The following is a 23168-nucleotide window of genomic DNA, read 5'->3' on the forward strand; positions in this document are numbered from 1 at the left end:
CGAGCAAAGTCCAGCATCAAAATGACAGCAAATTGAAATCAAGTTTTGATATCAACATCAAACTGAAATCATAATTTGATTTCAGTTTACGCAATTGACAAATTTGATACCAAATTTTGTTTTCATTTTGCTGTACATTTGCTCTTCAAAAATATGTTGTTGCGGGTTTGTTTTCATTGCCTTAGCATAACATCAAATTGAATACTTGTTTTGTTATCAACAGAAAAAAATTGATATAAAATTTAGTTTTCAGTTTGCTCTCACTGATAGCAGAAATAGTTTTCAATATTATGTCACAGGGAGATTTTTTTGCTTTCTATTTTGACATTTTAACCGGTAAAATTACCAAAACGACAGCAACCTGAGTAATCATTAACAGTGAAATCACAACAACAAATTTAGATTTCAATTTGATCGCAACCTTTGCTCGGGAAGCTAGACATTTAAATTATAATTAAATATTACGTCTACTTTGCAAGATAACTAATAAATAAATGTGATTCAGATGAATACTAAAACACTATTACAAATTTACGTGCTTTTTTTTTATCATAGTTGGCAGTTATGATAAACTTTTAAAAAGTAAGTGTCCGGAATTATGGGCAAACGTTATCTGGATTTTGAGTCTTTACGGTATATTATGATAATTTAAATTAAATATCAAAAGTAACATGTTAAATTTTTCATTTACTCGTGTTTTTCGAGAGATTTGTTTATTTATCAGAAGAATTGATTTAGAAGTCTTGAAATGTTTTTTTTTTGTATTATTAGGAAACAATAAGCGAATATAAGGAATGTGTTGCTCACATAAAACCTGCCAATTTTGCTTTCAAAGAGTCACAATCAGCGATGTTCGGATCGCTGTTCGCGAAAAATCAAGAATGAGTAAAATTGTCAGGTTTTATATGTGAAACAGAAACTTTACAAAGTCTTCATGCTACTAATAGATACAAAATATCATCATAACATAATATCATACACACTTAGAAATACCTAATTTTACACGTGATGGAATCCATCTTTGACATAAAGCATACGACGTAAACAAACAAGTCATGTAAAATTAAGTTTTTTTTTTTTTTTAGTCTTTATTATAGAGATTTTTAGCCTGGGGCTAGTTCATCTCTTGTAAAATTAAGTGCTTTGAGACTGAAAAGTTCGTTACTCGACGAAAAGTACGTTTGATTGAGCTGAAATTGAATGACTAAATTTTATGTCAAAATTGACGCTCGTATATGTCAGTCTCAGAGCACCTAAACTTATATGATTTTTTCTAAGCGTGTATGATTCCATTATCCAATAAAACATCTTTTTATGCGCAATGAATGAAAGTATTATAAAAGTGTTTTCAACCTAGTGTAGGCTTCGCGATTTATTTATGACCTTGCCCTAAAAATGTTGATAATAGAAGAGTTACGCAGACTGAAACCAAAATCTACCTATCCAACTGTCAAACCGTCTACCTATCGAGCATAGTAGACAAACTGACTCTAAAACTGTAACTAGAGGAAACTTTCACAACCCAGGTGAAGTCATCCGAGGTGTAAACAAAAACAAAGGCTTCCAAAATAAAAAAAAGGCCATTGATCGCCATCAGTGCTGCAAGCTTCACTCTGCGTTACTCTTCTATTATCAACTCTGACCTTACCCTACTAAATTTTTCGGTAGAAATTAGCGTAATCATAGATGTTCGGCATTATTCCTTAGTTTTGGAAACTTGAATTGTCCATGAAATTTTCATACTTATCCACCGATATCGGCTTGGTTCCGTTTATAGCCGTAACAATCCTTGAGCCCACGCGGTAGCCGTACTGATTTTCCTCCCACATCGGAAACTTTTATCTCCACTAACAATGCTTTGCCAAAATAGAAACATTACACAAACCGTGGAAAACAGAGGCGATACAGAAAAAGGCTTGTCGCAGCACGTTTTGAGCATTGCTTTGAACGTGCTTAAGTAGCAAATTTTCGAAATTCCTTCACCACAGAGCGCTCCCGATGACGCAGAGAAATATCAACAGTGTTCCGAGATACAACACAGAGTAAATCTAGATCAACGTATGAAAAAGGCAGAACAACCAAACGTAAACAAAGACTTTATATAGCGGATGCCATTGTCAGCTTGCGTGGGTGTGTTTTGAGTCTCAAAGAATATGCTATTACAAGCATTGTTCATGTTTCGTTGTTTCGCCTATTTCAATTGGTGGTCTAGAAGTACCGAATATTCCCTCAGACGCCACCACGACCGGCACCGCCACCGATCGAGCTGTGAGTAGAGAAATGAGAAAAGTTTTATTTGCGCAAGCTCAGCTTTATCGATTACACAATCTCATAATCTAAAATCTTGAATGCTGAGCGCCAAATAGGCAAGGGAGCCTTGGAGGACCGCATGAATGGGACCTAACTGCGATGGGATGAGTAGTCCAGGGTGGGTGGGGTGTGTGTAAGTGTTTAATGAATCTCTCTTTTCCTACTTCGTTGTTAATATCGTCTTTCGGTTACTCGAGTCTGCTGCTCTGAGAAAAATCTGCAGGGCTTTTCCTTGACATAGATCGGCTAACGGAGAACTATGTTAGAACACGATGGAGACGACTGTGGAAATATCCTTTCGTTCAATGCTGCGTAAATATATCTTTTTCCCATAATCATTGTCGTCGCTGGCGGTGCTTGAATAGAGTCTTTGTTGTACACATTTGGGATTGTAGCGTTATATCTCATCTTTTGTGATGACTGGTAGATAAAGTCCACGGTGGCCAGTTATATGGTTGATATGTTATACGAAGAACTATTCCGCCAATTTTTGTTTTAGCAGTACCGTGCGGGATCGAAATCCACAAACTTCAGTAGTCCGTGCGCCCCATACATATATCTAGCGATCATAATCATAAGGGCCTTAATTGCGCTGATAGATTCTCTGGATTAACATTTACCCAAATATACTATATTAACAATATAGTTCCCTCTTCGATTTTCCATACATCACGCAGACAGAAACTTCCTTTTCGACACACCACCTAACGTCAGAAAAGGCAACCAACATGCGGATGATTACAGTCGAGGGGTGAGTGAGTTGCAATTATTACACTCGATAAATATAATTCAACAGTGATAAGGCTTAATTGCAATAATCGATTCGCTTCACCAATTTTATCTGTAAACTGCTACTAAACGAAACAAAGTTTCTGAAACACAAACGCACAGAGAAATTTTAATCCAAGCAAGTTATTAACAAAAGCGAAAATCGACGTAGAGAGTTGACCATTGCAATTACGTCCCTATGAACGCGCACTATCGAATTTAATTACATTAATTACAATCAGGGAAAAAGGTTGTGCACATTGCTTAGATACCTATGGGAACCCGAAAATAATTGCTTAAACAAGTTTGGATTTAAACTTCTGTTGCAGCTTGGAAGGATCCCTACTAATGTTTAAACCATATAGGGGAAATGTATGTAATGTCGGCCTAAGTGTCCCTAATTTGGGCCCATACATAAATTCAGCAATCGACTAAATTTTCAATAGCAACCACAAATATCCATTAGTACCGTCCCAATGACGCGTTCATCTAGATAAAATTGATAAATAGCAGATTTTTAGCGATGGGCCCAATCTAAGATCCATAGGCCAACATTAGAGCCATTTCCCCTATATACATTAGTTGCCTTTTTTAGCGCAATGGCGTGCGTGCTAAAAATACAAAAGAGTAAACTATATTGTTAATACAGTATATTTGATTAATTTTTTTAAATTTTTTGATTAAGTTTGATATTGCTTTTGCTAGTTATTACGACCTTCTACTAGACTGTATTGATATAATTTCGGAAAACTGTTTTACTTGACTGTGGCAATGCGAAGAGAAAACCGATCATCGCAGTTAGGCCCTTATGATTTTAAAGGCTAGATATATTTCATCTATCCTATCTACACCGGTGGAAACTAACGATTTAAAATTGGCTCACTACTTGACTAGCATATTGGTCCCAAGCAATTCGATTAACGTACCACATTCTAGGCGAAATTTTAGTACTACACTATGTTTGTTTTGATTCGCTATGTAAGTTTGACCGATAAAATAAGGGGTTCGTGGATTTTCCTATGTTTCGAAGGGTGCATAAATTAGCTTGGGGCTGAAGAGAGTACCAGAGCTGAGCCAAAAAGTTGAGCCCTTTCTTCGGGACCTTCTAGTCTTAGAGTTAGCTCTATGTATCTACTATGTTTCGGAGCCAGTTTCAACAAAATCAATACAAAAGTTGCTGTCAGTTTTATCCTGTCCAATCTGAGGAATAAATTATGATCATTACACTAGCTCTCCACTGGGTTATCAATCGACTCGCACCAGAGAAGAAGAATAATAAATCAAAACGTCCGATAGCTCCTTCAATGCAAATTCGGCCAGGACTGTTTAGAAGTGCAGTTTGGCGAATGTCCTCATGGTCAGGGCAGCTTTGTGAAGGCAGCTACAGCTCCTGCATGATGGTTCAACACGGTGGGGGTGGTAGACTCTCTAGAAATTGTTTCTTGGCTGGAGCTACTTCCAGAAGGTTCCGGTTTTTTTTTCTTTCCTTTATTTAACGTCGGTCTCTGTTCCGCAATCTAGTGCCAATCACCGACGGACATCGATTGCCATCCATTGACGGCAATCGAATGTGCAGGAAGGCAGCTTCCACTCCTGCGTAGGATATCGCACCCATTCAACACACATGGGCCAGGACCAACGGCTTTACTTCCCTTCCGAAGGAAGACGTGACCAGAGATTTTTATGCCTCAGAAAAATCCCACCGACCTCGGCTGGGATTGAACCCAGACCCATCGGGGTGTTTGAAAGCAGTCACGCTTACCACTACACCACCGGGGCCGGCAGAAGGTTCCGGTTGAAGCACTTTATTTTTACAGAAGCGGGCTAATGTTTACAGAGTAGATGAAATTCTTCTATGCATTTCACTTGTGGCAGCAACATTGATTCATTTTCATGAAACCATGGTGGAGAACGTTTTAAGTGGCACTGGTTGTTTACAATTTTGACAAGTTGAAATTGAGTACTTATCACTGTTTTAAAATGGATGTTTCATTGCCAACTAGTTTTATTGCGGCTGCTTATAAATTAACATTGGGATTGATTGTTGGATTTAATGAGAGCAATTCAAATTGATTTTTATCAGGCACTATAAAGCAACCATAAATCCTTTCATAAATCTAAATAGCTGTTGGTTATATAATATGATTTATTCGGCTTTTGTCGATAGCTTATAGTATTTTATATGACTTCCCAAGGAACATTGCAGGTTTTATCTCGGTTTTATAGCATTCTACAAGTCTAAATCATAGTCTACAGAACCCTCATAAAACCAAAATAGTTACTTGGGTTACTTGTTCTGACAATGTGAATGACCGTTATAAAATCATTGGAAATTGTTGTTGATACAATAAAACCTTCCTTAGCTCAGTCGGTAAAGGCGCAGCTACAAAGCAAGATCATGCTGGAGGTGGCTGGGTATGATTCCCGGTCCGGTCTAGGCATTTTTCGGGTTGGAAAATTTTTCGACTTCCCTGAGCATAAAAGTGTGATTGGACTTGCCACACAATTATACCAATGCAAAAATGGTACAGGCAATTAATAACTGTGGAAGTGCATCTAGACCACTAAGTTGAGAGCACGCAATAAGCTAATATGCGATATGCAATAAGCTTGAAATGCAAAGAAGAAGAAGAACAATAAAACTTTTATGATATTCAAATAAAATAAAGTAGCTATTGATTTGTTACTGTGGTAGGCCAACATTTTAAAAATTGTTCTCATTTCATCATCGGGCACCTGTGTCTGGTTTAAGAAATGAATGGACAACGAAAAAGAATGTATGTTTTATAGCATTCTACAAGTCTAAATCATGGTCTACATAACCCTCATAAAACCAAAATTGTTACTTGGGATATGCTGGTGCATCCAAGAAATATAAAAATTAATGTTTCAATATACCGCAAAAGAATCACTCATTTTTGAAAGTATGAAAAATCTCCTATGAAAAATCTACGATTAGACATGTACACTGAAGTTAAAAATAAATTTACCCGGTCTAAGATAGGTGAAATAAGCTACGAAAAATCATAAGCTAATGATTCCTCTGCTGAATTGTTTCCATTTGCAATGTCTTGACATTTTATTAGAGCATTAGATCTCAAAATTAGAATCTGTAATATAGTGGCACCAACACTAAACCGAAGTGCGCTTCTGACGTCTGTAGCGAAATTAGAGACATAGACAGACCAGTCATGCCAGCGAGAAATGGTTTGCAGTCGGAAGCACAATAGTTTTCAAAGTTTTTTTTATCTTATAAATAGGATCAAGTTCGGCTTAATGACCCATTCGGCCTAATGGCCATACACCGTTGTAATGAACATGATATGAAATTTATGTTAACCCAAAGCAATGTTCAACAACTGGTCTCTAATGGATGTAAAAACATCATACACAAATATGTGTTTATCTTATAAATCTCTTTAATAAAGATCATCAACCAACCTTTATCTTATAAGCCGTGCAACGTAAAAACCCCTAAAAATAGTTGAAAATGTGCTATTTATATGTGCCAAGTTTCGCTTCAACCCATTTAGGCATAGACTGTAACTCGAAATTATTTTACAACTATCGGATTTTTAGTCACACTACGTTTTACGACTAACGTTTCGGTATTTGGACTTGACCTTCTTCAGAGGATATACAAATTTACAAAAGTATTTCATATTTGACATTAAACACTGAAACTCTAACATTATTTTTGTGCACAAAAAAACCACATACAGTTGTACCATAGAGGTAACTCTAAGACCAGAAGGTCCCGAAGAAACGAGCTCAACTTTTTGGCTCAGCTCTGGTACTATCTTCGGTCCCAAGCTAATCGATCCACCCCTCGAAACATAGGAAAATCCACGAACCCCTTATTTTATCATTCAAACTTTCATAGCGAATCAAAACAAACACAGTGTAGTACTAGAATTTCGAATAGAATGGGGTACGTTAATCGATTTGCTTGGGACCAATAGGCTAGTCAAGTAGTAAGCCAATTTAAAATAGTTAGTTTCCACCGGTTGGTTGTACCGTCTTTCGATCAGCGTACAAAGATTTACGATTGGTTGTCATAGCTTTGGTTCTCTTCCAGAATAAATTCAAAAGAAATATAAAATGTTGTCGCTCAACATAGAAATTAACTGAAAATGATAAAATATTTAGAATTGACTTGTCGTTCTCGACCATATTTTTTTATATAACTCTGAGAATACTGGACTTAGAATTTTGACTTCATGAGCAAAGCTGTTTGTTATATTTTGCTCAAGACATAATTCCTCCCCATCTTCAAAGGAAAAAATAGTAGTTTCTCTATTTAATCATAGTAAGTTTTGTTACGTTAAAATTGTGGAAGATGTTCATACAAACAAATCTCCTAAAGGCACTTTATGACTAAAATGGAAAGGTCAGTTCCACATTTTCCATTTTTTACCCCAAATTCAAAATGCCGTATTCTAACTATGATCCAATAGATTGTTGAAATTTCAAATGTTTTTCAAAGTAAATTTAGCGCTCTTTAAATTAAAACTGTAAAGCTTAAGAACTGCTGAACCCAACATGGTGATGATTTCGTAGTATAAACATTAGGGTGCTAATGATTTTGTTTTCGAAGCGGCCTAAATACAAAATGTTTATTGCCGCGAAAAAAGTCCCTATGTAAAATGTTGGCTCAATTGGACATGATTTAGGGACTTTTTTCATCTGTAAAATTTTGAAAACCGAATTGTTTTTATGCCGAATGACATAGAAATGCATGAAACATCAAAATCTAGAGTTAACCCGAAGCGTTTTTTTTTTTTATCAAAAATTGACTTTCTAAAACCTCAGAAACTGATTTTTTTTTATTGATGTTGAATGACTTTGAAATGCATAGATCTTCGCACCTGGTAGAGCAAACTCTTCTCTACCTAGATGGTGTAAACCTTGTTTCCGTTTCGAGATGAGCCCTGCTGACATGTTGCTCTAGAATTTTACAGAAAAGATGGAAAGTTTCTTCAACTCAATTCACTTTAATAATTTGACTGATAATGAATTTATCAGTTCGACAACAAGATATATTCAACGGTCCAACATGTTAGCAACACTGTTTCGATTGTAATCGAAACAAGAGGAAGAACTAAAACGAGAAACAGAAGAGGGAGAGAAAGAGAACGATGAATTGTAAATCCTGCTGGGGCAAAGCTTTTCAAGGACCTAGTTTTCCTGGCTTCCTTCTGGCTCTTCTGGTGTGGGCTCTTTTGTGTATGCATCCGGACCCTATATGATATAGGGGATAATAGCCCATAATGCACCCTGGAGTAAAATTGCTCCACCCGGTTTTTCGTTGCTTTCCCATTGCTAATTCTGTGATGTTGTGTACCAGAATGGCAGTTCAAGTACTGAACTAGCAATCTTGTTCGATAAATTAACGAATTGACATTCGAAAAGCTATTAAAAACAGCGCAGGGCCATTTACCCCAGGGGTGCGTTTAAGACCATCCTACCCTACGTGACGTTTAGTGGGGGACATATTCTCCGAGTAAGAAAACCTAGAGAGGAAACAGCGGGAGAGTTTGCCCAATGTGCCGCCCAAAGTCTGTGAAAGAGTGAAAACTCGCTGGTACAGGTGCACCCAAAGGCCCCAAGAAAAGCAAGAGAGCGAGAGGAGGAATATCTTGGCCAGGGAAAAATTGAATCACTCTAATCGCGACGTCTGTGGTGTAGTTTTTACTTGTCCTTTCGGGGCTTTTGAAGGAAGAAAAAGTTGATCAATAATCAATCATATAATTGCAATCAAATATTAATATTGTGAGCATTCTGCCGTGTCATTGGATTAGTGTTGACGTAAGCCATATTGCTGTTGAAACGTGGATGATTTTTTTTTCCAAGCGGATATCCGGATACCCATCAGTATGAGGTAAATTTTTCACCTGCCTTGTTGAGCACATAAAAGTTTATTAGTTTGTGGATTGAACCGGGTTGGGATAATTAAATATTATTTAGAATACTTGACTGGAATAGATACCGTAGTTATTGTGAAAAGTTGGTAATCTGCGGAAGTAATTAGAATGCGGTGAATGTTTCCAGAAGTTTCCAATTAGGGGGAGTGAAAAGTTGTTCTCTATCGTTGTTGAAGCTTACGTGACTAGAGGACATTTCGAGTGTAAGTTAAGAGAATATTGTGTATTGGATCGTTGGAGCATATGTGAAGATCAACAAATTCGGACCTTTACATGAAACGTTTGGTTTATTTTCGTACCTGCAGTAACATACAGTTACTGAATAGAAAGTTAATCCTGTTCTTTTTGCTTATGTTTCCCCTCTCCAGAAGGAAACAAAGCATCATTCACATGCTCCAATGAAGTAACTTTTTACAATCAAAGGTTGTTACTTAATTCGTTATGAGAAATGATGTAAATATTGTGAAATGTGTTACATTTTCCGACTTCGCTTTGTACTAACAGATACTAACTTTTCTCATTCATGGAAGCTAGAAGGCTTGGTGGTTTGCAATATTAACCGACATAGCCTAAACGAGCCCAGCGAGTGTGCATGTGTGTGTTTTATTTTCAAGGAAGGAAGAAGCCTTCAATCAGCCATAAAACCGAGGCTGTGACTATTTTTTTTCAACCGAAACTTCCGAGTTACCTGATTTATAACGAATGAACGTAAAATTAGACGAGGTAGGGCTTAGATCTAGGTTTGAGCCTACTGAGCACAACCCGCCCTTTGCCTCTATTTTTGTGAAAAAATTGAATGTTTTCACTGCAGATGCCTTTTTAATTTATCAACCTCTCCGTACGTACCGTAAGATTTGATAAAGAGTAACAAATTTTTGAGATAATATTAAAAATATAACACTGCTTCTTGACCCCAAAATCGGTCTAATGCATTGGAACGCCGTCGAATTCACTTCGGCTTATCGGTTGATGATAAAAATTGATACGGTCGAAGCACTTCTTTTGTTTTTGAGAATAATGGGTGCAAACATTTATATCACGCGTGCTCATTGACTTCGTTAGCTTTTGATTTAAAGTATCGTACCAAACGCATAATTAACTTGTTATCGCCGAAATCATGGATTAATTTGATGTTTTCTGCTCGATAGGCCCAATTTGCTCCACTATGCTCTAATGGTTACGAATTGGGTCCTGATCATCCTTCCCAATTTTAAACTCAGTTTTTGAAAACTGTATGTCAGGCCTGCCCAACCTTTCAAAACTTGCTTTTTTAAATGGCTGTACCTATTTTCGATGAACATGTTGCAAGCTGCATTTTGTTTCTTTCTTATTCGTGATGGGCTGAAATTCATAATGATGAATATAATTGGACTAGAATGATGCCATTGCTGACATCCAGAGACCACGTCTGGCCCGAGGACCACTCTTTGGGCAGGATAAGCCGTTGGATATTTATATTGATATTACTATGGGAAAACAAAGCTATTTGTTCATTTATTCTAACAATTCACTATATTGCCCTTGAAATTGTGTAATAGGGTACATGTCCCTAACCTTGATCTAATAAGCAACCATCAATTATGAGTTTGATCATGATCATTAAAATGTCGTGGAAGTGCATCATCTCCAGTAACATTGCAAGTTTATCAAGGTTCTAAAGCATTCTACAAGTCTAAATCATGGACTAGAAAACCCTCATAAAAGTAACATTGTGACTTGGGATAAACACTAAATTGAGAGCGTGCAAAATGCTCCCATAAGACGGGGAAAATTCCAGCTATAGGAACAAGTTACGCATTAATTGAGCGTTTTCAAGGGTTTGGGATTCTAAGGTATATTTACCGTTTTTCTAAATAGAACAGGTGAAGGTTAACGCGAAATCCACACGGCCGATAGATTGACTTAAAATCTAGTGGTTTTTCACTCAAAATCTCAAAAACGTATAGGTTACTCATAGACTGAGTAAAATGTTCCTCGCTTTTCCTCAAAAATCTGCCCGAATACGAGGAAAACCGAAGAAAACATTACTCAGTCTAGGAGTATACTAATAGGTGGAGTGAAACCTCTCTTGATTTTCCTCATATTCGAGAAGTATTTCTTGGAAAATCTAAAAACAAGTTTACTCAGTCTGTGAGTAGAAACGGGATTTTTTTGCGATTTTGAGTGAAAAACCACTCAATTGTATACTAAGAAATGCTGACACGCCGATGAAGGTTCACCTTTAACCTTTTTCGAAAAACTTAATTTAAAAATCGTTATCGTTATCGTTATCGTTGTCGGAAGCTGGTCAAACCCTCAAAAATCAAGTGTGATGATTTATTATAATTTCATATCTGTATCATGTTGCATATACTTTTTATATTGCATAATTTTCAAATCAATTGAATGAAAATTAAGCGCAGGAGAATTTTTTGAAATTGGTGCCTCCGTTTACGAAGTTTTTTTTTTAGTTAAACCATAGCGGGAAAAATGAGCCCCCGAGCTATCTCTGCTGCTAGTTAATATGATGGCAAAACATTACTGCCATACGTTAAGCTTTAAACGTACTACACTAGTGGAAATTAATATAAAGGTCACTTTAAAAACCATGGCTCCTCCAAAATCTAATAATCAGAGGTATTCTATATCATGTGTGTTTGGAAACCACATTATCATGCTACAATAGCCTATCAAGCCTAAGAAAGAACCAATTGCATCATGTACCTAGGAGAAATAAATGGAAATGTGATTTTCTCCTTCGGAAATAAATATAAGGACGCCATACAAAAATGTATGGGAAATTGGTCATTTTCGAAACATTATTCAGCATGTCAACAATTATTGTGGCACCAAAATTATAAAGTTATAAGCAGATCCAATCGCTAAAAGTTCTCGAACATCACAAAAATCATTGGTTGATCAGCGATGATCACATAGCAGATACATACATTTAGGCGTTTTTCGAGATAGGACTTGACAATAATATGTTAAGGCCGAAGCCGTCATTTACCCTATAGAAGTTCTTTTTTATGACACAGTTCGGAAAGATCCCGTATGTTCATCTTAAAATCTGCGTATAGCTGCATGAAAAAAGCATGGAGACGCATGGTGACGCAAAAATCGAAATGGTTTGGAGCTAACTTTTGATATTAAATTAATTAAATTTGGTTTCTTTATGGGCTGTTATTGAACTGACACTTTAGGGGGTGGATCTAAGGCCTTTAAAATGGTCTACGTAGTGTACATATTAACATCCCCTAAGACCTCACGAAACAAATGAGTTCGGAGATGAACTAGCCATAGGCTAAAAATCTCCTTAATAAAGAAAAAAAAAATAGTTGAAAAAAATTGATGTCATGTGCATAAATCTGGATTTTTTTAGCATCAACGCATTCTCCGGATGAAATAACATCAATGATTGGATTATGAGCTCTAGATCGATTGGGGTTTCAGAGAAATTTATAATGAAAATATTTAGAACATTCTTCTTGCAGAGTTACCTCTGTGGAATAAGAGCGATACAGGTAGTTTTGCATGCATTTAATCTATTATAACAATTAGATTTATTATAATAATTTGCTACTGCTCATTGACCTTCAGAAACTGATATTTTTTTTAAAAAAGATTTGCATTTCAAGCAAATTTCATTAACGTTATCAGAACACATTATCAAAGAACTACATCAGGGAACACGGTTTGAATCTTTGAAGAAAATTTGTAAAATAAAAAAAAAATGCCGCCTATCGTTTGCCACACATCGATAATAAATTTTCCATAGTATTTATTTTGTAGGCTCAATGTCTTTTGGAGCTAAACGAAGCCTAGGGTCTAAGTTTTTTTTCTTCAATACAATTATCGAAACTTGGATTTTTCTTCTCGTCCAATCTCCTTTTCTTCTACATCCCTTGGTACGCCGCCATAAGTTATGCCGTCAGTTCAAGTTAAGAATTTTTAGCGGCGCCGATGGTGTAGTGGTAAGCATGTTTACCACTCACCCTCGCAGGTCTGGGTTCAATCCCAGTCGGCGCCGCCGGGATGTTCTGAGGCATAACATCTCTGATCACGCTTTCTTTCGGAAGGGAAGTAAAGCCGTTGGTCCCCGCTTCATGAGTTGATGGGTCGATAGGTAGGGTGCAGGTGTGGGAGCTGCCTCCCTGGCGTCGGTAGCGTTGGCGCTCAGCACGGAAAACAAGATCGACGGAAAAAAAACCAAGGAAAAAAAGTAGAAGGGTCTGTGCCTAGGGGCACGAACGGAAGCTTGACGTAGGACCGCTAGTGGACGGAATAAATGTGAAGAGCATTTAGTTCTTTTAATTGATCTATTATCTCAACTCTTTCCGTTTTTTAATTGTAAGCGTACCAAATTTGTAGTAATCTTTTTCAAAGAGAAAGTTGATTAAGCGAATCAATCAAAATCACTTGCAACCCTGCTTCCAAGTTTGGTTACAAGATTACAACTCTGGAGAGCATTTTGTGAGGTCGTTGGGGGCTTGTGATTCTGAACATGGACAAACAAGCACATATAAATTCTATTCCAACTCTTAACTGATGTAAGCTTGATGGCCCTGAAGAGGACATCCATGGCCACTTACGCTTGGCGTGTTTAGTGTAGGTGACAGCATCACGGACCTCATTTTCCAGGAACACCTTCAGCACACCTCGTAGATCAGACCGGAGATACGTTTGACACCACCACGGCGAACCAGACGACCGATGGCGTTTGATGATTCAACCTCCGAAACCAAACAGAGTGCGTCTCTGTCACTTCAAAACGTAGATGACATCCATGGCCGCTTACGCTTGGCGTGTTTAGTGTAGGTGACAGCATCACGGATCTCATTTTTCAGGAACACCTTCAGTACACCTCGTAAATCAGACCGGAGATACGTTACACTGCCACGGCGAGCCAGACGACGGATGGTGGTTATCTTGAAGAATTTGCGTTTGGTTATGAATATGGCGATGAGTGTGCGAAATATTACGCAATTCCATCCTCCCTATTCGCACGCGCCCGAGGATCGGAGGCAAATGCCACTTCGACTTGTTTCGTCTACTTACTACTCTCTGACGACTGTGCTGGGGAAGCAGCATATGCATGTTGGTAATTGGTAGATTTGTTAGTTAATTCGACGCTTTTGGACAACTCTGGACATTTACCAGTTTTTCAATAGTTTCTTGTTGAAAATCAACAAAATCAACATGCATTGTTATCGATGCATAGCCATATTTCTGATCGATTGGTGATAAAATTATTTAAATTGGACCAGGGTCAGCTGAGTTATTAACGTTCAAAATCTTTCTTAATTTGTCACATGTTCCATTTTCGGTTTTCACAAAGTGTACCTCCATATATAAATCAAAGACGTAGTCCTACGTCAAAAAAGTTCAGAGGCTTCATGCAACAGGGAATTTTCCCCGAATGATACACTTCACTTTCCTGTATTTTCCTAGCACCAACGTTAGATCCTCATATGGTGCTTCTGGTGGGAAATCATACACTAGAACGTATTGAACGTTGGACCCCGCAAGCGACATTCGTACCTCTATGGCTTTTCTATTAGCTTAATGGAGAGCCAATTGCTCCTGGTTATGCATAAGGGGATAATCGGGGCCTCCCTTAGCTCAGTCAGTAAAGGCGAAGCTACAAAGCAAGACCATGCTGGTGGTGGCTGGGTTCAATTCCCGGTCCGGTCTAGGAATTTTTCGGGTAGGAAAATTTCTCCACTTCCCTGGACATAGGGTATGATTGTACTTGCCACACAATTATGCACAATTTGCACTAATGCAAAAATGGTACAGGCATCGAAAGCTCTCAAGTGCATCTAAAACATGTTGAGAGCATACAATAAGCTAATGTGCCATGAGCAATAAGCTTGAAATGCGAAGAAGAAAAAGAAGTATAAGGCATATTTGATTCCGATTTAAATTGGATCAATATCGCTATTTCCTGCGCAATGCGAAATGTGGCGATCATGTCAACAGGATTCGTGTCCAGTGATTTGATGATGTTGACTATTTCTTCCATTACAGGCTTTGGACTGCCGTTTTGATAGGCAAAACAAAAGGTTGTTTTTATTTCGTAAATTTCTATCCAAATTATTGCCTTCTACAGCGATGGCAAAGATCACTGACCGAGCGGCAAGGGATGAACAAAGGCACCGAACGAATACGGTGACGGAGTAAACAACTGTCTTAAAACGGTCGACAACTAGAGAGTGCACAGCTATAGGCAAACTGACATCGATCATTGTTCCTCGTTCTGGAGATTCGGGTTATTTTCGCCGAAATCGGCACCATTATCAAGGGAGGACAATGCATCGGATGATTACAGCAGAAACAGATTCATCGACGATTCAATTAATGTATAGTTTTCATGTGTAAAATAGAAAACCGTTGGTTTTGTGCAAAACGACAAATTATATGTGCAAATACCGTAACAGTGCAAATACCGTAACAGTGCAAATACCCTACCATTAACATACAGTTGCCACTAGTGGTATATCCATTAAATAGTTTCGTACCTCCCCAATGCAAGAAGAAGCAAGTGCTAAAAAAAAAGCCAAAGGTACCCACTCTGAAGATCAAATTGGGGTAGAGCCCGGCGCCGATGGTGTGTTCTAACATACTGACCCCAAAAACGAATGTTTTTAAATTAATTTTTAATATAACGAAAATGGTACGGTATGATAACGCAGCGGTCAAATAAAACTGTACTTTCAAGAAGAGATGAACGAGCCTATGGCTGAAAGTCTTGTTAGTAAAGATAACCTAACCTAACCTGTAGTTTCACGTCCAAGTGACGCTCGGCTCCAGATGATGGTTGGGTCCAAATGACACTATGGTCCAACATGCTTCGAGGTTGGACTCAGGGATCCGATAAGTGAACGTTGTAGTCCGGTACGTGGACGCAGGAGCCAAAAAAACAGATGCTGTGGTCCGGAAAATGAATGCAAGAATCTAGCGGTTGGACGCCGGGGTCCGGTAAATTGACGAATGGAATCGCCAAGTCGACCCTTCGGTCCTGCAGATGGACGTAGGGGTCCAGCAAATTGACAAGTGGATTCGTCAGGTCGACGCTTCGGTCCTATAGATGGATGCTGGGCTCTGACAGGGACATAGATGTCCAGCAAATGGTCGCAGGGGTCCAATAGCGGGATGCAGGGGTCCAACGAGTGGACGCTAGGCATCCGACGATGAAACTAGGCAATCCGATATGAGGATGCGAATGGCGTTGGATGAAGCAATTGCAATGAAAATTTTGTCGCTGGTCGCAATGATGATGTGCATTGGCGAAACTCGCTCTTCCGATCAATCAATGGCGACATCGAGTACGTGCAGAAATCCACTCCAAATAATGGGGCTTATTACGGATGTCACTTCACGGTGACATCTTGTCACTTGTCGTCACGGTGAAGTGATTTCCACTTTGATTTGTACGGCAATCACGCCTCTTATTCTGAGTTTCACTTCCTTATCGCCGTGTAGTGACCAGTGCTGCAAAATCTTGACAATACACGGTGAAATTCAAAATTCTGCTTTGGTCACTCATTTGAGCTAGCAGTCTTCGTCAAGGCAAACCATGTCAATTGTCAGTGACAATTCTGTCAGTGACAAACATGAGAAGATTTTGTTATTAAATATATTTGTAACGAAATTAAATGACCATAGAAAACAATAACATGGAACCGTTAAAGTGAACCTATATCCACGACCTGAACTGCTCGGATAACAATAATGTGACACAGAATGCACGAAATTTCTCTTTTTGTTACCAGGTGAATCTTCGTCATTGACGAAAAAATGAATGAGATTTTGACAAAGATTTTTTTGAGGATCTAGTCCATCAGTGACTATGTGAAAACAATTTTGTCAATATCGCGCGAAATTCTGTCATTCACAATGACAAATCTTAGCACTGTTAGTGGCAGCCGAAATAAGGCAAAATATCCTGGTCACGACACCATATGATCGCGCACGGTAGGACCCATTTTGAACGGCGTTGTGATCAGTGTTGAGTAAAATAAAATACAAACGACTGTTCTCCCATCCAGCTGCGGTGATGGTTGGAAATTGATTGGTATGCTTAGCAGATGGTAAACACACAGCGAAACAATATGATTCAAACAAAAACAATTGTAGCTATCGACATTCCTGTGTGGATATTCCTTACATAAATAGGAAAGTGACAAGCTGTTTATTTTTGTGGCCATAAAAATTACATGAGATTTTCGACATGATTGAAGTGCATCCTCTTGGATGTAATATTAAAATTTATTTTTTGCTGTGTAAGTAGGAGAAATGAGGGGAGTGTATAATTTGGGCCATTCAGTCGACGGTGTCATGCTTAAAGACAATTATTTCCGAAAATACTGCTTGAACCGGTTGGAACTCAGTTCGTAGTGTAGTTCTTTATTTCTTTAAATTTGATGCGTGGTCTGAGGTGTTCATGTCGGTGTAGCCCAACAACAGGTGCCTTGCTTTGAATCCCTTTGAAAATTGTTTTGTTTTATTTAAGGTATGACATATTTTTCACGATCATCACGAAGTTGTGGTTGTAGTGTCATCCGAAAATGTTAGCTTTTGTTGGCATCATTAAAGCCATCATCCTGTGCCCACGAGCTTTCCACAAATTAGTTATCATTTCCAGAAGGATAGCGTCCAAGGCTGAAAGTATCTAGAGATGGTAAAGTAAAACTGTGGTTAATAAGTTAGTCAATTTAAATTATAATACATTTACCTGAAGTAAACACGAAACGGAAATATCCTTGCTTTGTGTTAAATAATTATATATGAATTATCATGCTTAAAATGTGATTTTTTTCATGATTTGCCGAATTTAAAAAATAGTACGCTAAACATTTGATTCCTAAACATACGCATGTGTTGAACATAAACTCGTTTCAAAGTGTTTTTATGTTACTTCATACTCGAAGTTAACGATTTTCAGAGTTGGTTGGAAATGCTAACATGAAGCTTTAGTGTGATGATTTATTAGCTAGAGAATGATCTTTAGAAGAGGGTAGGTGGATAGTTCCGTTAGAGTACGGCAGTATGAAAATTGAATAGAAGTTGAAAATGAGCGAAGGGCCATTAATGCGACAGTTTTTAAAGATAGACGCACATTGTACGGGTTAGGCAAAAATGTGCGTCTGTCTTTAAAAACTGTCGCATTAATGGCCCTTCGCTCATTTTCAACTTCAATTCAATTTTCATACTGCCGTACTCTAACGGAACTATCCACCTACCCTCTTCTAAAGATCATTCTCTAGCGAATAAATCATCACACTAAAGCTTCATGTTAGCATTTCCAATAAACTCGTTATTATCTTGTAGCGCAACAAATAGAATATTTATGTGAACGGAGCTTAATTGCTCAATGCTTGCATCAGCTGTCTTAGATTGGAAGATAATCGAACTAAAGAGCCAAAAACTTTGGCTTCAAGCAAAATGGTTGTGGATGACGTTTCTGCCCAGGGAGCTTTAAACTCTCTTTTCCTTTGTTGCGTGTATTTGACTGAGAACATTTAACAGTCAAAGTATGAATTTGATGTTCGGTTGCTGTGATAATATCATCACAGACAAAATATCATAATGCCAATCAATATTGGAAATATATCGAAATACGTTGATATTGACCTGCCCTTGTTTTTTCCGACTTTTGTATGGAGACACGCCACTGTACGTAGGCGTAACCCAAAAATACATTATTTAAATGATAAACGAGTTTTTGATTTGACCTTTCTTATATAAATCTAGAGTGAATTTTAAAATAGTCGTACATACTTTTATAAACAAAGATTCAAACGTCAATTTCTCGGGTAAAGTTGCCTGCTAAGAGTTTCGACCATTGAATATTGCCAAATCAGAGAAAAAATAGCATTTCGTGACAGATTATCATCTTTAATTCACTCTCGATATATCGAAAGCATAAAAGGCATACCACGACACCCTTTTCATTTGCATAAGTTTTTGCGTTACCGGATTTATTTTGCAAATAACACAACAGTAAGGTGGTGAAAGGAGCAACAAAATCAGCATCATATTTTTTTCGGACACATCCAAGATGACGGAGGGTAATTGAACTGGAGTGGTTTGATCTATTTACGTAGATGGAAGATTCGGAAAATAATGTCGTTTATTTTTGGACAGACCGTCCGCTCATTCACAATTGGCATCGACGTGATTCCACAGAATGATGACGTATGCCATTCGTATTCGTTTCATTAAATTGACCCGCCGTTCACTGAAAGTCATGGACCCACGATGCAGAAAGAAGCAACCCAAGTAATAGCATATGCAGCGGCTTGTGGAATTTGTGGGAAGGATAGTTTCCGGTTTCATTTCCGCTGTTTGGGGTATCGATGGGGAAAACGCTCAAATGAAACGTAAACAATGACCGTACAGTGGAAGTATTGCATCAGCATTTATGTTGTTGTAGGATCCGGAGCATAAGTATTCCTACCTGTCTCGTGAGAACTCGAATCAGTTTTCATAAACAACTTAGTTGACGGAATTCGGTAAAAATATTAGGCTTGCTTTTGAATGTTTGTAAGCAGACACAGGATGGCTTGAAGCATGATTGTAAGATAAAATGGGTGTCAAAAATTTAGGAAAATTATGAGCGTAATAAACTTGAAATTAAATTCATATGAAAAATATACTAATTATAAATGAATTCCTGTTTGATGGAGCTGTATAAATATTCATTTATTGTTCAAATACAAGGTATGAACGAGTTGAGTGTGACTTTCTTTTCTTGGCTGTTTGCCAATTTCGCACAGCTTGTGTGTACAGTAGAAATGTTGGAATACAGTTTACTCACCATGAATGTGCTTGATTGGTACCGCAATAAGAGAACAGCATTTTGTTTCGTTTGCTATCTGAAGGCACTTATTTTGCAAGTTGCATGTACAGTAATACCTCCATTTATGCGGTGGGTGGTAACGTCCACCCATCGCTGCTTCTCGGCTGTCCTTCGACCAAAAACGCTGTTTTTTTTGTATTCGATTAGTATCAACCATAAACAAGTTATTACAGCAAATCAGCTCAACTGATTGAAGGACAGCCGAGAACTAGTGGTTGGTGGACGGTACAACCCACCTATGAATGAAGGGGTTACTGTACATGCAACTTGCAAAATAAGTGCCTTCAGATAGCAGGAATCGCGAACGAAACAAAATTCTGTTCTCTTTGGTAGGAGTGAAATCATAAAATGGTTATATTTTGCGAATGTATTTTTTTTATCTGGTTTCTGCTACGGTGGTAGAAAATTAAAATTAGATAATAAAATATGTTTTTTTTTTAATTTTATATATGTATCGAGTAGCCCTTGAGTTTTCTACTAATGTAGCAATAATGAGTTTTTTGAATGATATGTTCGCAAAATAAATGCATTTTAGGATTGCACTCGTATACTGCCGCTCATCGTAAGTCAGACCCATATTTTCATTATACTAGATCAACTCAACAACGCTGTTCTGGAAAAGTTTGGTAAAATAGCCAAACGGGTTGTCTCATTACATAAGAAACAATGGTGAGAAGCAGGGCTCTACATTTTGGGGCTCAAAAACGAACTCGAGTTTTATGTCCTTTATACAAAGTGCTTAGCGAATAATTTCTGTAACGCCAAGTTAGACTATCAGCACGAAAGAAAAAAAGGAAAAAGGAACACGCTTAGAACGAAAGGCTGGCTGTGGATTTTCTCGTCTTTGCTTTGCTCACCCCTTTCAATGAAAGTATCGTCGATTTTCGAGTGAAACGAAACCTCATTATGGCTTTCAATCCCTATCACCGACAATCTGTCACCGTTCTTTCAATTTGTTCAATATGTGCTATTTCCCGTGTTTGTTACATTTGTATAGATAAATATGTTGATGGTGGATAAATTAAACTTATTACGTGCATTCTTCAAGTGTTTTCACGTGAGAAATGCTTTAAATACATATTTATTTATATTTCTGTCATATACGGCATGAAATCTCGATTCATGTGTTTCATAAAAGATGAAACTATCAAAGGCGAACGTTCTTTCACTCGTCCGCTTCACCGAAGCTTGATAGAAAGAGCTTGATAAAATGTTTGTAGACTCCAACTAAGCTGCTAGAATGCTGCGAAGTTGCTCGACTTCCACATAAAAAGAAAGCTAGCAGTCTGCGCAGTGAGAAGCAAACTTTAAACGTGTTTTACTACTTTGAAATCATCACCACTTTCATAGTTCTTCTATTCTACACGGGGGCTAACTTTGCCGATTACCTACAACTTCTTCTCAGACGTAATTTCGATCAAACGTGTTTTCAAGTCATGATATTTTGTTAAAAATAAAACATATTTTTTAAAGTAGCCCTTCTAAAAAAATAGTCTGTAAAAATTGATAGTTTCATACGGAAAACGTCATCTAGGGTAACAACCAATGTATGTACAAAGTTTCATTCTAATCTGAAAAGGTCGGCACAAAAGTAGCTTTATATGTACCGTTTTGATCTGGAAATGCTCTACGCTCTTGGTGTGATGATGTGATACCATGGTGCGACAGACTTTCGATGGTTTCGATGTAGGACCACCGGTTATTTTATTTGGTTTAAGTTTAATAGGACATTATGTAAACTAGCTTTTTGAGAATTTTCACTCAACTGGAAGTTAATCGAATGACTGTACAATGTGTGAAATCATTTAACCCGGCCATTGGAAATATACCGCATCAATAGGTCTGTTTCCGTAGTTGCTTTTTTCATTTTGCTGTAAGTTGCTGTAATTTGCTGTAAATGCTGTAAGAAATCTTATGCTGCAGAAAGTACGGGAACATACTTATGCTTTTTGCTGTACATAACCAGCAAGTACGGATACAGACCAAATATCATAAGAATGCTAAATACACCGTTAGAAGAATTCATTTAAGTACTTTTTGCACACACGTTTCTAGCGCTTGATGTGGCCAAAATTTACACGGTAATTAATTTAAATTTTCGGAATGTACCACATCAAATTACACAACTTGTTAGCAATTTTCATTTACAAGTGTGTAGTATATACGAAGTTTACACCAAAAAAATTACACCAAGGAAAGTTTATGCGATTTTTTCCTGTGATTCAAATTGGACACTCCCTAGTAGAGCAAATGATCTACGTCTTTTGTTATTCATCTTGTTGTTTTATTTTTTGGCAAACAGGCTCGAGTCGAGTCATCCCGGGTAAGATTGCCGAAAAGCAAAAGCAACAAAAATGAAACTTGTTTACTCATTAAAAATTGAAAAAATGACGCCAGCAGCACGAGACTATAACTTGTTCTTTCATTTCTTTCGACGCTGTAGGTACCTACCTACTGCAGAATCTCTCTCAACACGAATATAGTCAGCGGCCAGTTCACTCGCAATCGGAGCGATAAAGCATACCGGGTTCGCAACGGCTGCTCGTGAGTTTCGAGGAGAACTTATCCATATAGGCATCAAGCAGACCAATTGGACGGACATAAATAGAACTAACTAAAATTGCCACAAATTGAACGCATTCGAGCGCTGTCGACATATTGAAATAAATTGACAATGATATCAATTGAGTTTAAAACGTGCCTCATTCTGGTATTTGCTGCTACGCGAATCGACAATTTTTCGATTTGAAGCGGCGTGATGTCAGTTGGCATGAAAGTGGACTTTAGCGAGAACGGGTGGCATCTTCATCTAGGGAAGATATCGTAAACACAAAGAAAATGTTCTTCGACAAGCTTTTGCTTTATTTCATAAAGCTCACAAGCCGGTTCGTTACCGACAATGACAATGACTCGCCGGTGAAACCGGTTTCACAATGGAAATTGATATTGATGGTTATGCTTGCCGGTGACATATTAACTTGCACTGAGCTGAACATTCGGTACTGGTTTCATACCACTTCTCCGTTTCGGAATTTGTTTTATGACCCACATTTTTACAATGTTGTACCACACTACAAACCCCCTGATCAATATGCAACTATTGGAATTGTTTATTTCGCCAAAAAATTCCCCCAAACAGGTGTTTGAGTCTGGAAACAAAGATTGCATGATTCTGGTCGACCAGGACAGAAATTCATTTATGGCTGCACGTGTTTCGTGCACCGAAAAACAATAAACCATATCGTATTGAATCGATATAACAAAGATATAAATAATCGCGTGTCTTGGAAGTCGCTCTGCCTGGATGAAAAAATAAAAAAATC

At 37.8% G+C, this 23168-nt stretch overlaps 1 protein-coding gene across 2 annotated transcripts in view; it reads left to right on the forward strand.

Moving 5' to 3' along the window:
* Window positions 1-23168, forward strand: part of LOC135698605 (protein FAM13A) — a 99592-nt gene that overhangs the window by 17604 nt on the left and 58820 nt on the right. The window contains exon 1 of one of the 2 annotated variants that reach the window (XM_065218671.1): window positions 8772-8959. The exons of the other annotated variant lie outside the window; for it this stretch is intronic. The gene's annotated coding sequence lies outside the window, so the exon portion shown is untranslated. Of the gene's footprint in view, window positions 1-8771; window positions 8960-23168 lie in introns of those variants that run through there. 2 annotated transcript variants of the gene reach the window in all.

Source organism: Ochlerotatus camptorhynchus, unplaced genomic scaffold (genome assembly GCF_037179485.1).
Source record: "Ochlerotatus camptorhynchus isolate MF236.1 unplaced genomic scaffold, CSIRO-AGI_Acam_v1.1 ptg000008l, whole genome shotgun sequence".
Taxonomy (NCBI): Eukaryota; Metazoa; Arthropoda; class Insecta; order Diptera; family Culicidae; genus Ochlerotatus; species Ochlerotatus camptorhynchus.